Source organism: Pristis pectinata, chromosome 14 (assembly GCF_009764475.1).
Source record: "Pristis pectinata isolate sPriPec2 chromosome 14, sPriPec2.1.pri, whole genome shotgun sequence".
Lineage (NCBI taxonomy): Eukaryota > Metazoa > Chordata > Chondrichthyes > Rhinopristiformes > Pristidae > Pristis > Pristis pectinata.
Window position 1 is genome coordinate 25,856,517 of NC_067418.1, and position 21,344 is coordinate 25,877,860.

General features: G+C 40.1%; 1 protein-coding gene across 3 annotated transcripts in view; it reads right to left on the reverse strand.

Annotated features, from left to right (window-relative positions):
- The window catches only part of kmt5b (lysine methyltransferase 5B), an 89,154-nt gene that overhangs the window by 59,249 nt on the left and 8,561 nt on the right, over positions 1-21,344 (reverse strand). Inside the window, exon 1 of one of the 3 annotated variants that reach the window (XM_052028881.1) lies at positions 170-209. The exons of 1 other annotated variant lie outside the window; for it this stretch is intronic. The gene's annotated coding sequence lies outside the window, so the exon portion shown is untranslated. One more of the 3 variants, XM_052028877.1, reaches the window with a different exon arrangement.

The window sequence follows — 21,344 nt, forward strand, 5'->3', positions numbered from 1 at the left end:
AACCGCGGATGTACACAGAAAAAAGTTCCTCCGTCTCCCCACCTCTGCAAACAATTCATTTCCCTTTAACATCGCCCGACGATGACAAGATAGCAGGGCTTCACCCTCCAACTCCTCTTAATTTTTCTCTGATGCATTAATTGAAAGCAAGTTAGAAACGTTTAAAAACCTTTGCAGCGTCCTCTCTCAGTTGCATCACACTGCCCGAAAGCCAATAAGGTGTCGATTATTATCTCTTTTTCAGGGTTGTTCGTGGGTTTATTCCCCACCCTGCCCCTCCTTCTTCACCCCTCCCCAGAAGCAACTACTGGTTTGCACTGTTGCAAAGTAAATTAAACCCCTAAGCATTTGGAAGATGCATTATGTAGAGCAGTCACCGAAGCAATACAAATATTGTATTCTATTAGAAACGGCAAGCTGTGTCTGTATCCATCAAAAGTATGAAAATTTCAAATAAACTATTTCACAATCACTTTTTAATCTACTACTGTGGGTTATACACATAGTCATCAGAATTACTTGTCACATATAAGGGGAACTATGGTGGGTTTTAGGATGGCATTACTCTGTTTACTCAATCTTACGGAATGAAATGTTTAAGTCTTCACGATTATTTGACGTTATTAAAATATACATTTTGATTACATTTGGATTTAAGTTGTTATCACATTTCAAAAATACAGCTCAGCTATATTTTCCATGTAGTGATCTGGTGGTGTCCTGAACTTAATCAACATTGATGGAAAAGTTGACCATGAGCAACAAATAAAAATATTTTTGGAAAATTGAACCCAAGGTTTATCTGGCTAAGGCAGACATGTGGTGGCTTAGGTGAGGTGTGTTCATTACATGCTGATATGAGAAACATTGCTTTAAAATTATAACTGTCGGGGATTAGAGACATAGAAAATAGGAGCAGGAAAAGACCATTTTCCCCATGAGCCTGCTTTGCCATTCAATATGATCATGGTTGATCTACTATCTCAATATATTCTTGTGCTTCCCCCATAATCCTTGATGCCTTGTGTTAATAAAGAATTAAATTTTTAACTTAAAATGAAATAAGACCAAATATTGAATGTATTATACTTTCAGGTGCTGACTTCAGCATCAGGAAATATTTTTAAAGTAAGTTATTATTTAAGGCACCAAAATAATTTCTTAAACATGTTTTCTGTTTTAGAAAAACATTCACAAGACAAAATGGCAGTTAGATGTTAGGCTTCCAAGTATAATTCATTGCTACTTATAAGCTAAGTACATGCAAAAACAAGCTTAGGTGTCCTTGAGCATTCCTGAAAGGATATGAAATAGATCTGGAATCATTACTTTTAATATCCTCTCTAGAATGTGGTTCTTGTTTTTTGGTGACCAGATCTTGATCAAAGGGTTTCACAGGAGTACAATAAAGGGTGTATTTTATCATTGACGTATCATTCTATTTGCATAGGTGTTCAACATTCTAAAAGCCTTGTTAATTCCTGCACCAGTTAGACATTTAGTGTCAGACTGTTAGGACTTCAGCTCTTCCAGTCTATGACATAAATTAAACAGACCAAAGGATGAATAACTACATTTTTCAGGACTTCCAAAAAAGTTTTTGATAAAGTATCACACCATGTATTCATAAGCATGGTCAGAACAAGTGGAAGGGGGGGGGAAGAGTTGATACGAGAATGGATAACAAGTTATCTACAAAGCAAGAAGAGCTTTGGAATTAAAGGTAATTATTCAGATTAGCAAATGATGAGATGTTGTGTTCCACAAGAATTACCGCTTGCACTTTTGTTCATCACTTATATACATGATTTAGACTTAAGCATCAGAAATATAAAAAAATTGCAGATGACACCAAATGGAGTAAATACAGTGACAAAATGCAAGATTGACATGAATAAATTTGTGGAACAGATACATAATTGGAAAATAAACCAATACTGATAAATGCAAGATACAACATTTTTTAGTCGATGAATAAGGAGGTCACGGTCTCTGGAAAATAATCATTTAAGTGGGAAATTGGAAGAGGGATTGGGGTACAGAGAAAAATAGATCTCTAAAAATGGAAATGCAGGTTAAAATATTATGTGGTAAAAGAACAAAGCACTGGAGTTACTGAGTGATGGAATTGAAAAGAATGAAGTTATCTTGCATTTGTATCAAACTGGACCACATGGAAAACTATGCATAGTTGTGATTTCTGTTATTATCAAAAAGATAAGACATTGAAGAGGGTACAAAAATAGTTTACTGGAATGACACCAGAGATTATGCCTCTCAAGAATGATCAACAGGCTGAGGTTTCTTTGTCTAAAAAAAAGACCGAGGGGCGAGTTGATAGTGGCCTTCTCATCAAAGGGTTTAAGCTGTGGAGATGATTCCAGTTGCAGACGGGACCAGAACCAGGAGCCAATAACGTGACAAGGTCAAGAATAAATCAAATGGGGGAGTAAGGAGAGTTTTTACCCAGAGAGTTAATGATGCCTTCAATAAGAAGCCAGATAAGCATATGAAGGAGAAAGTAGAAGGAAAGTATATCGATCAGGTTACAAGAGTGTCCTTGAATACAGCAATTTCCATGCTGCAAATATACTGTAATACAGTATTTGTGAAGGCCTACTATGCAGATTATTTTACTTTTACATGTGTGGAATGTGGGTATTGTTCACTATTTATTGCCCATTCCTATTGGCACCGACAAGGTGCAGATGGCAAACCAGCTTCTTGAACTGCTGCAGTACTTCTGAAGGTACACCAGGTGTTTTTGGATTGGGAGTTCCAGGATTTAGACACAACTTAAATGAAGGAATGGCAACATATTTCCATGTTTGCATGGCTTGACACTTGGAGAATATACAAGAGATAGTGTTTCTGCTGTCTGCTCTCCTTAGGGGCAGAGATAACAATTTTGATGCAAGTTATCAAAGAAGCTGAGGCAAGCAAATGCCTTGCAGTTGCTTGTCTGCAACCACAGTACACCGTTGGTGCAGAGAGTGAATATTTAGGGATAGGGTGCCAACCAAGTAGACTCAGTGGTATTGAGCATCTTGAACATTCTTGGAGTTGCACTTATCCATGGGAGCAGAAAGTATTCCAACACTTATGTGCTGTAATAGATGATAGTAATGCTTCAGGGAGTCATGTGTCATGTTCCCAACAAGATATGCGATTTCTGACCTGATCTTTACCATGGTACTTACATAGCTGATCTATTTGGGCTTCTTATTTATGTACTATTTATTTCTCGTATTTTCTTACAACATAGAAGGTCATTCAGCCTATGCCTCAGAACAATGCTGTCAATCCCATTCCTCGTATATTTCCCTGTAACCCATTGTTGATGAGCATGTGATCAGCTCCTCCCAATTTTCCTTCTACCCACCTACACAAGGGACAATTTACAGCTAATTAAACTACCAACATTTGGGAAATGGGAGAAAACTGGAGCACCTAGGGAAACCCACATGGTCACAGGGAGGACATGCAAATTTTACACAGACTGCATCAGAGCTGAGACAGTAGTACTAGCTGCTGCACCACCATACTCTCCTACATTTACAGGAGGACATCATTTATTATCATGACAGCTTCCAAGGACAATCCCATTACTTCCAATCCCCCTCTCCTTAATCACCTATATGCCTGCAACTTATTCTCTCTCAAAAATACCCATCATTTCCCCTTTGATTCTTCCATTCAACTACACTTGAGTAATTTATCGTCATCAATTAATCTACCAATTAACCTGATGCCCGGCAATCCTCAGAATGACAAGGGTGGATGACCTGACAATGGTACTTGCCAATGCATGTTAAGGATAAGTGGTTAGATTGTTCCTTGTTGGAAATGGTCACTGCCTGGCACTAGTATGACACTCATGTTACTTAGCCTGAATGTTTTCTAGGTCTTGCTGTATGAAGGCATGGACTGTTTCTTTCTCTGAGGGGTTTCAAATCAAATTGAACATCATGCAATAAGTAGTAAACATCCCATTTCTAATCTTATGATGGAGGGAATGCCATTGGTGAAGCAGCTAGATACTTCCCTCAAGGGCAGAGGTCATTGACCTCCAACAACCATTACTATTTTCCTTTGGCTGGGGTACAAGTCCAACCAGTGGAGAGCTTTCCCCTCTATTCCCATTGATTTCAGTTTCAGTAAGGCTATTTAATTCCACATTTGGTCAAATCTTCCTTGATGTCAAGGGTAGTCACTACACTAAATTCAGTTCTTTTGTCCATATTTGGACCAAGGAACTAATGAGCTGACTAATCCTGGTGAAACCCAACTGGATGTAGTCAGCAGGTTATTGGAGAATAAATCTTTCTTAATATCACTGTCAACCGCACCTTCCATTGCTTAGCTGGATTACCTTAGTTTTGTTTTCTCTGGATAGGAACAATTTTCTTAGTCATCAGATAGATGCCAGTGTTGTAACTCTAATGGAACAGCTTGGATAAAAGGGACAATTGGTTCTGGAGAAACAGTTTTCAGTACAACAGTTGTCATATTGTTGTGTCATAACCTTTGCTGTATCGAGCGTTCACAGCCATTTACTGATATTAAATGGTCATTAGGGTGAATTTTTGTAACATTTAGCATAAATCAATGAATTGCAGAGATAGTGTACAAGGTGAGTACATTTCAGTGATAGTATATTGAAATTGTGTCTTAATTTTACTGGGATAGGGTACCAATTATGCAATGAATTGTCAGCACTGCTCTGCAGTAGTGTCACCACATTTGAAATTCCCATACTAAATGCAGAAATTACAAATTTACTAATTACTCTCCTGTGTTTTGCTGTCTGCAGTCTGATTTAACTCTTCATGGAGTCCAGTGGTACGGCATGAATTTCTTGCCATTTCCCCAGTATTCACTGTGGGGAATGTGCATGCTGAATCAGCCCCAGCAGACCTGGCTTAGGTACAGAAAGTCCTTTCACTTCTATGGGGAGGAATGGATGCAAGAGACAAAAGGCAAGTAATACGCAATATACTTCTTTGAGTTTAAATTACAGCTTTTCATTGTTTGAAGGTGTTTACAGCATTTTAATTATTTTTATATGTTTACAATTGCTTCAATGAATTTTGTTTATGACACTCAGAATCGTCCAAAGGTTTTGACAAGTTTACTCAAGAGCTATCAATTATTTTATGAGCAAGACTCATTCTAATTCACCCATCCGAACACCACACAAGATCCGACAGCCTTGCCATTTAGGATTAAGACAGGTGTGCGGAGTAAGTTTCTACTTAACACATTGATCATTGGCAAGCAAGATGGGCTCATCACCAGCAGCAAGTTCTGGCCCAGTAATATCACTGCTTAAGAATATGTAAAGATAACCCTGAAGAAAGTGTAGGCTATTATATCCCTCGTGATATTTGTTTTGCATCATTCAATATCATAAGCAATGATTGCAGACTGTATCATTGGTCTCACATAAGCAATTCCTGCAATTGTCTCAGCCTTCAAGTAATCATAATGCCTTGACTGTCGTAAAATGAAGCACTTAGAGTGCCTGCTAAATAAGGGAATAAATAGTGGTGTTTGCCAGTTGCCAATGGGTGCATAACGGGTCTAGTCAAAGAACTGCAGTATAGTAAATTAACTTTTTGTATAGAAGGGCTCTTCCTTTATGGTATAATTGCTTATGCAAGTAAACCCAATTCTTTTTATAATCTATAAAGGAGCTGAATGCAAGGCTACACCAGGTATCAGCCAAATTAGGTTGATGACCAACCATTGACATGTCTCTCCTCAATATCCACCTCTGACAGCAATAATAATTCCCTCACTGTAACAACAATCCAAAACGGCCTTTTACTATTAAGGACACATTCGTAACAGTTCTTAGTGTCAAGATCAGCTCAGATCTGTGGATAACATTCAAGTAAGGAACACTCATTAAAAATACTTTCATTAACTTTGTAAATAGAGTCACAGAGAGGGGCCCTTCAGCCCACCACATCCAAACAAATATTATTGCCCATCTAAACTATTCCCATTTGCCCACATTTGGATCATATCCTTCCATACCTTGCCTATTTAAGTGTCTGCCTAAATGCCTCTTAAATATAGTGTTGTGTCTGATTCTACCACCTCTGCTGGCAGAGTGCTCCAGATATCATCCATTCGCTGCATTAAAAAAAACTTACCCTCAGATCCCATTAAACTTATGCCCTCGTTTTTGATACCCCTGCAAAAGGAAAAAGATTTTAACTGTCCACCCTATCTAATGTTGTATACTTCTACAAGGTCACCCCTCAGGGAAAACAAGCCCAGCCTATCCAATCTCTCCCCATAACTGAAGTCCTCTAATCCGGGCAACATCTTCTGCAATCTCTCCAGTCTAATCACACCCTTCCTATTGTGTGGTGACCAGAACTGCACACAGTACTCCAAGTGCAGTCTAACCAGTGTTTTAAACATAGAACAGTATAGCACAGCATGGGCCCTTCAGCCCACAATGTTGTGCCGACCTATATTAACCTTATCCACATTCAATCTATCCCCCTCCCCACAACCCTCTATTTTTCTTTCATCCATGTGCCTATCCAATAGTCTCTTAAATGATCCTATCGTATCAGCCCCTACCACCACCCCTGGCAGTGCATTCCAGGCACCCACCACTGTGTGTGAAAAAACGACCTCTGACATCTCCCCTGAACTTTTCTCCATGCACCTTAAATGGGTGACCTCTAGTATTGGCTGTAGCCACCCTGGGGAAAAGATGCTGGCTATCCACTCTGTCTATGCTTCTCATAATCCTATATACCTCTATCATGTCTCTTCTTATTCTCCACTGCGCCAAAGAGAAGAGCCCGAACTCTCTCAACCTCGCCTCATAAGACATGCTCTATAATCCAGGCAGCATCCTTTTCAATCTTCTCTGCACCGTCTCCAAAGCTTCCACATCCTTCCCATAATGTGGCAACCAGAACTGAACACAATATTCCAAGTGTGGTCTAACCAGAGTCTTATAGAGCTGCAACATTACCTCTCGGCTCTTGAACTCAATCCCCTGGTTAATGAAGGCCAGCACACCACATGCCTTCTTAACCACCCTATCCACTCTGAGGGATCTATGTACTTGGACCCCAAGATCTCTCTGTTCCTCCACACTGCTAAGAATCCTGCTATTAGCCATGCACTCTGCCTTCAAGTTCATTCTTTCAAAGTGTATCACTTCACACTTCTCTGGATTGAACTCAATCTGCCACTTCTATGCCCAGCTCTGCATCCTGTCTAAATCCTGTTGCAACCTACGACAACATTTTGCACTATCTACTATACCACCAACCTTTGTGTCATCTGCAAACATACCAACCCATCCTTCCACTTCCTCATCCAAGTCATTTATAAACATCACAAAGAGCAGGGGTCCCAGAACAGATCCCTGCGTAGTCACCGACCTCCAGGTCGAATACTCCCCTTCTACAACCACCCTCTGCCTTCTGTGGGCAAGCCAATTTCGAATCCACACAGCCAATTTTCCATGGATCACATACATCATGACTTTCTAAATGAGCCTACCATAAAGAACCTTGTCAAACACCTTGCTAAAATCCATATATACCACATCCACCACTCACCTTCATCAATTTGTCTTGTCACTTCCTCAAAAAAACTCTATTAGGCTCATGAGGCACGACCTGCACTTCACAAAGCCATGTTGACTATCCCTAATAAGAATATGTTTCTCCAAATGCTCATAAATCCTGTCCCTCAGAATCCTCTCCAATAGTTTGTCTGCCACTGATGTAAGGCTCACTGGTCTATAATTCCCAGGATTATCCCTTTTACCTTTCTTAGAGAATGGAACAACGTTTGCCATCCTCCAATACCACTCCTGTAGTCAGGGAGGACTCAAAGATCATCGTTAACACTCCAGCAATCTCTTCCCTCGCTTCCCATAGTAACCTGGGGTAGATCCTGTCCAACCCCAGGAACATCTATCCTAATGCTTTTTAGTAGCTCCAACACTGCTTCTTTCTCAACTTTGACATGCTCCAACACATTTGACTGTTCTACATTAACCTCACATTTGTTTAAGTCCCTCTCCCTGGTGAGCACTGAAGCAAAATATTCATTTAGGACCTCCCCAATCTCTTTTGCCTCCAGACACATTCCACCACCACCCCCCCCCCCCACCCCCCAATCCCTGAGCAGTCCTACCTTCACCCTCGTCATCCTCTTGTTCCTCACATACATGAACACCTTAGGGTTTTCCTTGATCCTACGTGTCAAGGCCTTCCATGTCCCCTTCTAGCTCTCCCAAGTCCCTTCTTAAGCTCTTTCCTGGCTACCTTACAACTCCCAAGAGCCCTGTCTGATTTTTGCTTCCTAAACCTTAAATATTCTTCCTTCTTCTTGACTAAACCTTCCAACTCTCTTAACCATGGTTGCTTCCCCCTACCATCCTTTCCTTGTCTCAGCAGAGCAAACCTTTCTAAAACCCCATGTAAGTGGTCCCTAAACATCCTCCACATTTCTGCGGTGCATTTACCAGAGAACATCTGTTCCCAGTTTATGCTCCCAAGTTCTTGCCTAATACCATTGTAATTTGCCCTCCCCCAATTAAATACTTTCCCATAATGTCTGTTTATCTTTGTCCATGGCTATGCTGAAGGTCAGGGAGTTGTGGTCACTATCCCCGAAATGCTTGCCCACCAAGAGGTCTTTCACCTGATCAGGTTCATGGCCTAATACTAGATCCAGAATGGCCTCTCCTCTAGTTGGCCTGTCTACATACCGTGTCAGGAATCCTTCCTGTACACACTCAACAAATTCTGCCCCATCTAAACCTTTTGCACTAAGGAGGTGCCAATCAATACTAGGGAAGTTGAAGTCACCCATGACAACAACTCTGTTATTTTTGCACCTTTCTGCCTACTTATCTGCTCCTCAGTGTCCCGATGGTTATTTGGGGGCCTTTACAATACTCCCAAAAGAGTGATCGCTACCTTCCTGTTTCTGACTTCCACCCATACTGATTCAGCAGACGATCCTTCTACTATGTCCTCCCTTCCTACAGCTGTGATACCATCCCTGATTAGCAATGACAACCCCTCCACCCCTTCTACCCCCTTCCCTATCCCTTTTGAAACATCTGAACCCCGAAACCTCAAGCAGCCACTCTGGTTCCCATCCCCCTACCAACCTAGTTTAAGCCCACCCCAACAGCTCTAGCACACTTTCCTGCAAGGACCTTGGTCCCTCTCCAGTTCAGGTGTAACCTGTCCTTTTTGTACAGGTCATACCTACCCCAGAAGAGATCCAGATCCACAAATCTGAACCTCTGCCCCCTGCACAAACTATTCAGCCACTCATTAGTCTGCCGTATCTTCCTATTCCTTCCCTCCCCGGCATGTGGCACAGGCAGCAATCTAGAGATTACTACCCTTGAGGTCCTGCTTTTTAACTTCCTTCCTAACTCCCAGTACTCACTCTTCAGGACCTTATCCCTTATCTTACCTATGTTGTTGGTGCCAATGTGCACCACGACTTCTGGCTCATCCCCCCTAAGAATGCTGTAAACTTGATCCGAAATGTCCTTGGCCCTGGCACCTGGGAGACAACATACCATCTGGGACTCTCATTCTTTCCACAGAATCTCCTGTTTGTCCCCCAACCAATGAATCCCCAATCACTATCGCAATCCTCTTCACTCCCTTCCTTCCAGAGCCACAGAGATAGACTCAGTGCCAGAGACCTGGTTGCTGTAGCTCTCCACTAGTGATTCATCCCTCCCAACAGCATCCAAAATGAGATATTTGTTGTCAAGGTAAACACTCACTGGGGTATCCTGTACCAACTGCCTATTCTTTTTCCCTCACTTAACAGTCACCCAACTACCTACATCCCACACCCTAGGTGTAACTGCCTCCTGGTGACTCATATCTATCATCTCCTCAGCTTCCCAAATGATCCGGAGTTCATCCAGCTGCAGCTCCAGCTCCCTAACGCAGTCTGTTAGCTGCAGCTGGACACACTTCCTGCAGGTGTAGTCATCAGGGACACTGGTGGTCTCCCTGACTTCCCACATCCTACAGGAGGAGCATACTTCTGCCCTGACTGCCATTCCCATTGTTCTATACTAAGAAAACTACAAATAACAAAGAAAGAGAACCTGTCAGAAGCCTCCGCTCACCTACTCTGCCTCTTCACACCAAAGCCTCTTAAGCCAAAGCCTCAGCTCCCCACTCTCACCAAGGCCACTCCACAATGGCCACTCCGATTCAGCCCTACTTCTTTTTATTGGCAGCTGCTGGCTGATTATCCAATTTGCTAATCAACAGGCCTATCAATTCACAGCAGCAACAAGAACAACAACGGGCCTACCTTTGTAAACTGCTTCCTGCTCTCATCCTCGCTGTCGCTCTGATTCTTGCAATACTTCCCACGGCAATGAGACTTCGCATTCCCGTACTTGTACTACTCACCACAGCAACTTTTTGTACAGCTATTATGTTTTTGTACCCATATGATTATACACATGAAGTTCTCTGACTTTCTTCGCTTTGACTTAAAATTCATTAGTTGATTTGTGGTGCATCATGAAAGCAAATGAATCCAGACCAAGGACTAGATTTTCTAATGTAATGAAAATACAAAAGCAAGCAAGGAACAGGTAATTTTGTCTGCACATTCAGTCCACTAAACATTTTGGAAAATTTTCCCAGGTAAGTTATTTGAATAATTATTAGCAAGCTTCTTCTGAAGACCTGCCTGTAATTGTGTCATTTATCTGCAGAAGCAGAAGCTAAGGTTCTTTTGACTGGATTTAAATTCCATAACAACTTAGGAATCATAGGGATATAAAGCACAAAAACAGGCCCTTTGGCCCACTGAGTCCATGCCAAAACATCAACCACCCATTTACATTAATCACATTTTGTTTTCTTTTCCTACCATTCTCATCAACTCGACCCAGATTCAACCACTTGTGGGCATACTAGGGCTAATTTACAATGCCCAATTAGCCAACCAACCTGCACATCTTTGCCTAAGGAGGTTCACAGTTATGACTGGAAATAGGCCTACAGGCATGAGTACCTTCAAACTTCCATTCATCAGTTTGATAGAAGGAGAGAAGGCAAAATGTGTGTGATTTTGGCACATGGGAAAGAGATGATTTTGGGTGTCAGTAAGAGCAGAGTTGAAGGTGGTGGCTGAACTAGTTAGTTCCACTTCCACGATCTCAAAATCAACAACTCAGTGGAGAAGAAGAAAAAAATGACTTTAGACACAAGAGATTTTGCAGATGCTGGAATATGGAGCAACACACACAAAATGCCGGAGGAACTCAGCAGGTCAGGCAGTATCTATGGAGGGAAATAAACAGTCAACCTTTCAGGTCAAGACCCTTCATCAGGAAAAAAATAACTTTACTACACTTTAGCAAATTAACAGCATCACAAAACTCATGGAACAGAGGAGATCTTTAATCTTACTTGTTGCTAGTCTCTCAGTGTTGCATCTGCTGATGACTGAAAAGCATCATTGCTATCACATGCAGCTGTCATTCATGCATGATACTGAGTGATCAGGAGCCCCTCATGTTTGCCACAGTAAGCATCGTTGTCACCCCTCTGTACGTCATTGTTGGCATAAAATACTCAACAGTTTACTAAATGCGTAGAATGAGATTCATCTGCATTTACATCAGAAAAGTTGTAACACGGGGTTGTAATCAACACTTTATTTAAGTTCAATCAAAGAATAAATAAATATCATTAAAAAGATGAATACCTTTTTCCCCTAATACTGTGGATAAATAAAATAATTAAAAACAAATTTAAATTTAAAAACAAAGGGAGCTTACAGATAAAGTAAAAATAAGAGAGAATACAGGCACCTAAGAAAATAAGGAAATAAATGATAGAGGAAATATCTCAAAAACTGTACTAGTTAGATGTTACAATGAGGCAAAAATCTCAGGGTTGTGCAAATAGTGCAGGATCTATCTTAGCTTGCTGCCAGAATTTCACTGGGACTTGGCTGCAAATGTTCCTTCCGAGTAGAAAGCTCTTTCTCGCCAGACTAATCTTGAAAGGAAGTGAATCAAGACTAGGAAGCAGCAAGTTTGACACTTTTTTTTTGTAAACATGTAATTTTCTTTTAATAAAAGAATATCTCAATCATGAAAATCATAAAACCTGTAGATGCTGGAAATCTGAAATGAAAATATAAAATGCTACCAGTCGCCCCCACTACTCATCTTCTGGCACCTTCCCATCCAACCACAGGAGTTGGGTACAACGCCATCCTTTCTTTCACCTCTTCCTTTCCCACCATCCAGGGACCCCAACAGTCTTTCCAGGTGAAGCAGTGATTAACTTACACTTCTTCCAATGTACTGCATTGGCAGAACTGTCTTAACTGCACACAATACTTCAAATGTGGTTTAACCAATGTTTTGTACAACTGTAACATGCTGTCCCAACTCCTGTACTCAAAGCCAAGACCAATGAAGGCAAGCATACCATATGCCTTCTGCACCCACCCCCACTCTACCTTTGTGTGCCCAATATCTGGGAAACTATGTACTTATTCCCCTGGGTCTCTCTGGTCAACAACACTTCTCAGGGTCTTGCCATTCAGTATGTATGTCCTGGCTAGATTTAACTTCCCAAAATCCATCACTTCACACTGGTCTGGGTTAAATTCAGCAGTACTAGTTGAAATGTGGATACATCTAGATATTAAGTATACAGAGTTACAAACCTAGCAGCACTTCGGCACTGATTTTTAAATTCTTGAGTAAGAGTTTACATAAGTAAGGCAGAAAGGATTAGTTAATCTCAAGAGATTCCCCACACCAAACATGACAAGTAGTATTAACTGGCTGCTGGATTGCTGTGAGATTTCAGGGGACAACCTGTCATCAACAGAACTTGAAAGAACATGATTGGTGGAGAGAAGCCTGAGGCAGTGGAGGCTTAAGATTTCAATGCAAGATCCAGAAGCACACTTACTCCTCTGGTCCATGAGGAAACTAAAGATAAAGAACTGACTCAGCCTCTTCTGGTCTCTGCTGTAATGGATTCTGGGTGCAGCCTTTGAATTGAAATTCTATTTGATAGGAAGGCAGAGGGAATAAGTTATTGCAGCAATACCTGATTTTTGCTTGCTAAAAGTGGCTATTGGTTTATTGATATTTAAGGGACAGTCCTTGGGGTCTGACATCCAGCAGTCATTAAAGCTTGTTGAAATACCACCAGTAAAAATGGTTGTGAAAGAAACTGAATGCTTGTTGAAATATTAAATTACAGGATGGAATTAAAATGTCTTGGACATGTCATTCATTATTTTTGGTAAGGAAACTGGGTGATTTTATTTAAAAAAATCCATTTACTACATAAAATACAGCCTCCATGACTACTTCAGATTCATTTTATATTGGTCAAATTCAATCAGAAAACACAGAATTCAGTTCAATTTCTCAATCACTTAGATAACTTTCCCAATCCATTATGATCCTCTGAATTTATCCAAAATCAGCAGGACTACCCAAATCTACACTGAATACTGCTTCTGACAAGGATGCAAAACTGAAAGCTTTGCAGAAGCATAATAAATTATATGAAAGGGAGCAGATAAATTGTCATCCTGTACCATGGATCACACTAGATCATGTTTCCTTAAATTAATAATAGGAATTTTTTGTATTTTACACAGAAATCATATTGTTCTTTTATAGTTTTAGTCATTTTATAGATCCAACATTGTTAAAGAATTATGACTTTTAGATGCTTGATCAAGGTATTTAAAGTTTCCATTTGATGAAATATCATGATTTACTACAATATATAATGAAATAAATGCTTCCTTTCAATGGAAAGTGCAAGACTGTTAACATTCTTATATAACTACTCTGTTTATGTTTACTAGGAAGTCCATGTCTGACATCTTTTTTTGGAAAAAAAAGCTTGTTTATGTCAATCTTTCCTGTTTTAGGGTAGTTCCATGAAACAGTCTGTTGAGATCAGCATCATCAGCTGCTTTCATGAAGAGGCCTCACATCTCCTACAATCCAGAATACATTTTTCTGTCCATTACCTGGGTGTATATTTTGAAATTCTGTAATAATGTATCATTCCCTCTTAATAAGTCTCATTAAACAGAAGACCACTTTTGGAAACTCTAACCTACTTTTCTGGCTAAGCCAATATTAACCTTAGAGAGTCATTGGAAAACAAGAGTAAATTGTAACCATTCAGCCTTGTCCTACCATTCAGTTAGATCAAAATGATCTTTTTCTTAACAGCATCCATTTTGGTACCATAACCCTTACTAACAAAAATTCAGTAATATCAGTTTTGAAGCCACATTTTTGGGGGGAAAAAAAAGAAAGTTACAGATTTCATTCTGTGCAACTAAGTTCAGTCTGACTTTACCCTTGTACTTTACTGGTTTAATTGTAAAATTATAACCCCTTATTCTGGATTCCCACCAGATCTGGATTCTCTTTTGTTACACCATTTACTCATTTGCACCTCAATTCTATCAATTCTTAATCTGATTTATTGAAATGAAAATGAGCCAAGTCTATGCAACCTGCCTTTGTAATGTAATCCTCACAGAACCACAAACATTCTAGTGAATCCACACTGCACCCCTTCCTAGTTCACTTCATTCTTCCGGAGGTGTGATGCTCAGAATCGATTTCAGAACTTTATAAGGAGTCCAACTAGAACATAGTAGAGCTGATAACATAACAGCACTTCTTTGTTCCCCTGGCTTTGAAATAAAAACAAATATTCTATTAGCCTCAAATTATTTCTAATAACTCTCCACTAGATTTCACCTATTTATGTAAGAAGGCCCTTAAATTATCCCATTCATTTACAATTCTTAGTTTCTAGCCATTTAGAAAGTACTATTATCTATCATTCTTAGGCCCAAATGAAATGACCTTGCACATGCCTATACATACTGACATCTATCAGCTACAGCTTTAAACAATCACTTACCTTTCAAAATCCCTTTGCAAATTTCTGTTCCCATCAACACTGAGTGTACCACCTAACAGTGTCATTAGCAAAGCTGGATACACGGACCTTGATTCCCTCATCCAAGAAATGTATAAATAAAGTGAAAAACTGAAGCCCCAGTATGGATTTTTCAGCCCTGGAGGAGCTACCTTTTCTATGCTGTCTTGACTTCACTTCCTCCAATCCTACTTCCTGTAAGGACTCAATTCCAGTCTTCCATTTCTCCCTTTGTCACACCTGTTCTGACAAAGCCATTTTCCACAAACTATAGTTTCCTCTCCACCAAAGCTGACAGGCTCTCACCCACCTCAGTCCCATTTCCCTCACTTCTGCTCTCACCATCCCTCTTCCCACCCAGTGCCAAGTCAGAGTTTCCTTTATTGTCATCTGCCACCTCAGGACCCTTCACATTCAACAGACCATCCTCTGCAGATTCTGACATTGCCAATGTAATACTACCTCCAGATTATTTTTGCTTTACCCACTCCTTTTAGTATTCCAAATCAATCCTTCCCTTGGAAAAACCCCAGATCACACTTCAATATCCATCAATATTCACTCCCTTCTGTAGGCACCTTCTTGTGCGATTGCAGGAGAATGAACCTTTTACTTCCTCCCTTCCTGCCATCCAAGGATCTAAACAAATTAGAATGCTGAATTCAGGACCCACAGTGTGGTCTCCTCTATATTGGGAAACCAGAACACCTGTGTTCTATGCACACTCCCAACTGGACTTCAGTTTTTGTGGACTCCTGCAGTGTTCCAACAAAACTCAACATAAGCTTGAGGAACACCACCCCTATGCACTTTATAGCCTTACAGACACCACAATGAACTCGACATTTTCAAATAATCAACCATCCTCTCCTTGTATCTAACATTTTTGTTATTCAATTTTTTAAAATCTCCTATTGATATTTTCAGATTTCATTCATCTCCTCCTATTTACATTTCCCCAGAAATGCCTTTTGTCATTTATTAACTTTCATGGCTCTTTTATAACTGGTACAACCACAACAAGCCATTAAAGATCAAGTTACAGGGAAATAAGTGAGGGAATGGGCCTGATGGGAATGGCCTAAGAGCTGGCATAAATTCAATGAATGAAATCTCTCCTGGTTTTCACTTACAAAGTTTCACTTTAGTTTTTTCTACCTCTCTCTTCTTTCTCTGCAATTTGTCACGAACCAGCAACAAAAGAAACACACTGAGCATGATTTAGTGTTAAAAACTATTTTATTAATCACTACTATTGATAATACGTAAAATAAAAGTAAAAATGTTAGTATGTTAGAATTCAAAAATGTTAAACCTCGAACGTTAACCCCAAAACTAAACTCTTCGTGTGTGTGTGTGACAAAGTCCAAAACTCCCAGTTCCTGAATGGTTCTTAAAGTTCAGTTCCGCAAGCCATAAGGTGAAACATGAGCAAGGGCTTCTTCAACAACCACCGTTGTCTGAAGATAAGATGTAGATGTAGAAAAACATAGAGAGAGTACATACGAAATCCAAATGTTCCACGATGGAACCCAAACGACACTTCAGTGTTTACTCGGTAGTGACTTCCTCACCCCGAAAAGCATCCGAACCGTGGTCGTCCACACACAAATACCTGTTTCCTTCTACAGGTCAGCAACAAAGTGAACTCCACCGGATTACTTCCAACTTCCATACATGGATTTCAATGGCAAACACAGTTATTGTTTCTCATCCATCGATAGAGAAAACAAGCAGGCTGGTGTCTCTCTCCCTTCTCTCTCTCTCTTTCTTCTTCTTCTGACTTCTTCAACAACGTCATTACGTCCTTTATCTTCTATTGACGTAAGCACGCCCCACACACACATACACACACACTCTCTATCTTAAAGGGACTTTCACTGAGTCCATAACACCTCCCACCTAAAAAAAAAAATTTTCCCAAGAAAATTTTAACCGCGCATACAGTTAGTAATGTTAATAATTATCATTCTACACAACTACAGACTATCAGATTAGTACAGATACATGTTTCCCATTTAACATCGGGAAAGACAGTCAGCAATCACATTATCTTTGCCTTTAATGTGAGTTATCATGAGATCAAACTCTTGCAAAATTAAACTCCAGTTTAACAGCCTTCTGTTCTTGTTTTTGACTCGGCTCAGAAACACCAATGGGTTATGATCTGTATACACAGTCAATGGTTTCTGAGCAGTGCAAACATATACACTGAAATGTTGCAAGGCTAAAACAAGCGACAGTAATTCTTTCTCTATGGTGGAATAATTCTTTTGATGCTCATTAAATTTCTTTGAAAAGTAAGCTACAGGATGGTCAATATCATCAAGGTCACCCTTCTGCAACAACACAGCTCCTGCAGCTTCATCACTGGCATCTACTGCTAATGAAAATGGCTTTTCAAAGTCAGGTGTTCTGAGCACAGGATGGTAGCATAAAATGGCTTTCAGCTTCTCAAATGCTTCTTGACAAGAATCTGTCCAAACAAACTTTACTCCCTTCTTCTGAAGATTAGTTAGGGGAAGAGCAATATCAGCAAAATTTTTACAAAATTTTCGATAATATCCAACCATTCCCAAAAATCTTCTAACAGTCCTCGTACCTGTGGGAATAGGGAACTCAGATATTGCTTGAACTTTTGCCTGAACAGGAGCTTGCTTGCCTTGACCTACAACATAACCAAGATACGTCACAGTGGCATGGCCAAATTCACTTTTAGCCAAGTTAACTGTAAGGTTAGCCTTGGAAAGTCTTTCAAACAACCTTTCTAACGCAGAGATGTGATCTTCCCAAGTATCATTCCCAGTCACTAAGTCGTCAATGTAGGCATCTGTATGTTTTAACCCATGAATCACTGAATTAATCATTCTTTGAAATGTTGCCGGAGCATTTTTCATTCCAAATGGCAAAACATTGTATTCATACAATCCAGAAGGGGTTACAAAGGCTGAAATCTCCCTTCCTCTATCTGTTAATGGAACACACCAGTACCCTTTTAATAGGTCAATCTTTGTAAGAAATTTTGCCTTTCCCACTCTGTCTATGCAATCATCCACCCTAGGAATAGGGTAAGCATCTGACTTTGTTACAGCATTCACTTTCCTGTAATCTGTGCAAAATCTAACAGTTCCATCAGGTTTAGGTACAATAACACAGGGCGAACTCCAATTTGAAGTAGAATGTCTAATAATATCATTTTCCAACATGTACTTTAGTTCCTGATCAACAAGTTTACTTTTTTCCACATTCATTCGATATGGGTGTTGTTTGATTGGTTTTGCATCCCCAACATCAACATCATGGGTAATTATCGATGTTCTGTTTGGAACATCCGGGAACAGATTTTTAAATTTTAAAATTAATTCTCTCATCTGTTGTTTTTGTGAAACTTGTAAATGGTCCAACTTCGTTTCAAGGTTCTCCATGATATTTTGGTTTTTCAGTTTCGATGGAACAATATTTGGTCTAAATTGGCCTTCCTCAACATCAACATCAGGCATTCTAGAAACAACCTTTTCACCATCCACCAAGGCCACAACTGAATCCTTCTCATAATAAGGTTTTAGCATGTTTACATGACAGAGTTGTGTTTTCTTGCGTCTATCTGGTGTTTTGATTATATATGTTAGATCAGTCACTCGAGATTCAATAACATAGGGTCCAGAAAAACGAGCTTGCAAGGGATTATTTTGGCTAGGGAAAAATACCAACACCTTTTGCCCCACTGCGAATGTCCTAGGCCGAGCACGTCTATCAAAATATGTCTTCATTCTTATCTGGCTTGTTTTCAGATTCTCTCTCGCTAGCTGGCAGACTCTCTCCAACCGAGTTTTAAATTTTTGGACATAGTCCAACAGACTCAAGTGAACTTCCTCATTAACCCATTGCTCTCTTAACAACTCCAAAGGTCCTCTCACCCTATGTCCAAACACAAGCTCAAACGGACTAAATCCGATTGACTCCTGGATCGATTCTCTAACGGCAAACAAAAGTAAATGGATACCTTCGTCCCAATCCTTGGTGTTTTCAAAGCAATAAGTCTTCAGCATATTTTTGAGAGTAGAATGAAATCTCTCCAGAGCTCCTTGAGATTCTGGGTGATATGCAGATGATACAATCTGCTTTGCTCCCAGCTCATAGACTATTTGTTGAAAAATTTTTGACATAAAATTACTACCTTGATCAGATTGGATTTCTTTTGGCAAACCAAACAAGGTAAAAAATTTTACAAGAGCCTTTGACACCGTCTTGGCCTTAATATTTCTAAGGGGTATTGCCTCTGGAAATCTAGAAGTGGCACACATGATGGTTAACAAATACTGATTTCCAGTCTTAGACTTTGGTAAGGGGCCAACACAGTCCACAATCACCTTCGAAAAGGGTTCACCAAAAGCAGGAATTGGCTTCAAAGGAGCCACAGGGGGTTTTTGATTTGGTTTACCTACCATCTGACATGTGTGGCAGGTTCGACAAAACATCACCACATCTTTTCTCAAACCAGGCCAATAGAATTGTTTCAAGATCTTCCCTACAGTTTTATTCACACCAAAATGACCACCCAAAGGCATACTATGGGCCAGGTTTAAAATCTCATCCCTATAAACTTTTGGAACAACAACCTGATGAATAACTTCCCATTCCTCAGTAACAGGAACATGAGGAGGTCTCCATTTCCTCATTAACACTCCATTTTTGACATAGTATCCAGTTGGCACTTTTTCAATCTCCTCACATGAGAGAGCTTTTTCTTTCAATTCTGTCAACTCAGGGTCCTTTGTCTGTTCCACCATAAAATCCTTCCTTGACAAAGACAAATCTTTAAATTCAGGCTCACTATAAGGATGTTGATCCTCCAGTGAAGACAGAAAAGTCTCAGATAAGGCATCAAAATTTTCTTCCTGTTTAGGACTGTCACAAGGAACCACATCAGACTGCACCGGACTGTCTTTCTTGGCTAATTCTTTAGCTCTAGCTCGAGTCACTGCACATGATGGGTAAACATCTGAATCATCCTCAGACTCATCAATCCTTGGTTTGGTTGTTAACCGTACCACAGGATCACTTTCTCCATTTGCAAGGTCATTTCCCAATAACAAAGAAACTCCTTCCACTGGCAAACTAGGTCTTATCCCTATCTCGACTGGTCCTTCTACGAACTTTGACTTTAAAATCACCCTGTGAAAAGGTACAGACATGGTCTCACCTGTAACGCCTCGTACTAGATTTACTTCACCAGTGTCACTTTCTTCACCAAAATTTAAAACACTGTCCAGCAAGAGAGATTGACTAGCCCCAGTATCTCTAAGAATTTTCACTGGCACCTGGGGTGACTCATCATTCAGTGAAACAAAACCCTCTGATACATACGAACGGAATTCCTTTCTCACCTCCTCCAACTTTTCCGCTTTTCCCTCTTGCAAGGACTGATCTTTAACAGCATCTCCTAAACCTTTTTGATTTTTAATTGCCTGAAAGCAAGCATTGGGCCCAGCTTCCTTCTTTTTCTTCAAAAGGGCACAATTAGATATCACGTGGCCAGGTTTCCTACAGTAATAACAAGTACGCTCAACAGGTTTCTCCAGCCCTGGCTTCTTTTCATCTTTTCCTTTTTGATTACCTCCCAATTTAATCTCTGGTTTCCCTGGATTGTCTTTGTAACTCCTTTGAAAGGTTTTAGGTTGTCCCCATTTGGATTTATGGGTTAAAGTATAATCATCTGCCAACCTAGCAGTTTCTTGTAAAGTTTCCACTGCCTTTTCATTTAAATATGTTGTTAATTCAGCTGGAACACATCTTTTAAAGTCTTCCACTAGTATCAATTCTGTCAATTTATCATAATCCCCATCTACATTTTTAGCCAGGCACCATCGTTCAAAACATATTCTCTTTCCATTGGCAAATTCCATATAAGTTTGATCTGCAGATTTCCTCAAGTCTCTGAATTTTTGTCTATAAGCCTCAGGGACCAATTCATAAGCCTTCAAAATAGCTTGTTTTACCTTGGTATAATCAGCTGCATCCTCAACAGACAAAGCAGAATAAGCTTTTTGAGCTTTACCTTTAATCACACTCTGTACCATAAGAGCCCATCCTTTCCTTGGCCAGTTTGAACTCACAGCAACCTTTTCAAAATGTTGGAAATACTGATCAACCTGATCTTCTTCAAACGGAGGGACTAATCGAACCTCCCTGCTGGCTGAAAAACCATCATCAGAATCAGATTCCGAACTCCTACGCTTCATTTGTAACTCATGCTGCCTCTGTTTCTCCTTCTCCTCACTATCCAGCTCCATCCGCTTCATTGCTAGATCAGCCTCTATCTTCATCTGAGTTAGCTTTTGTTCG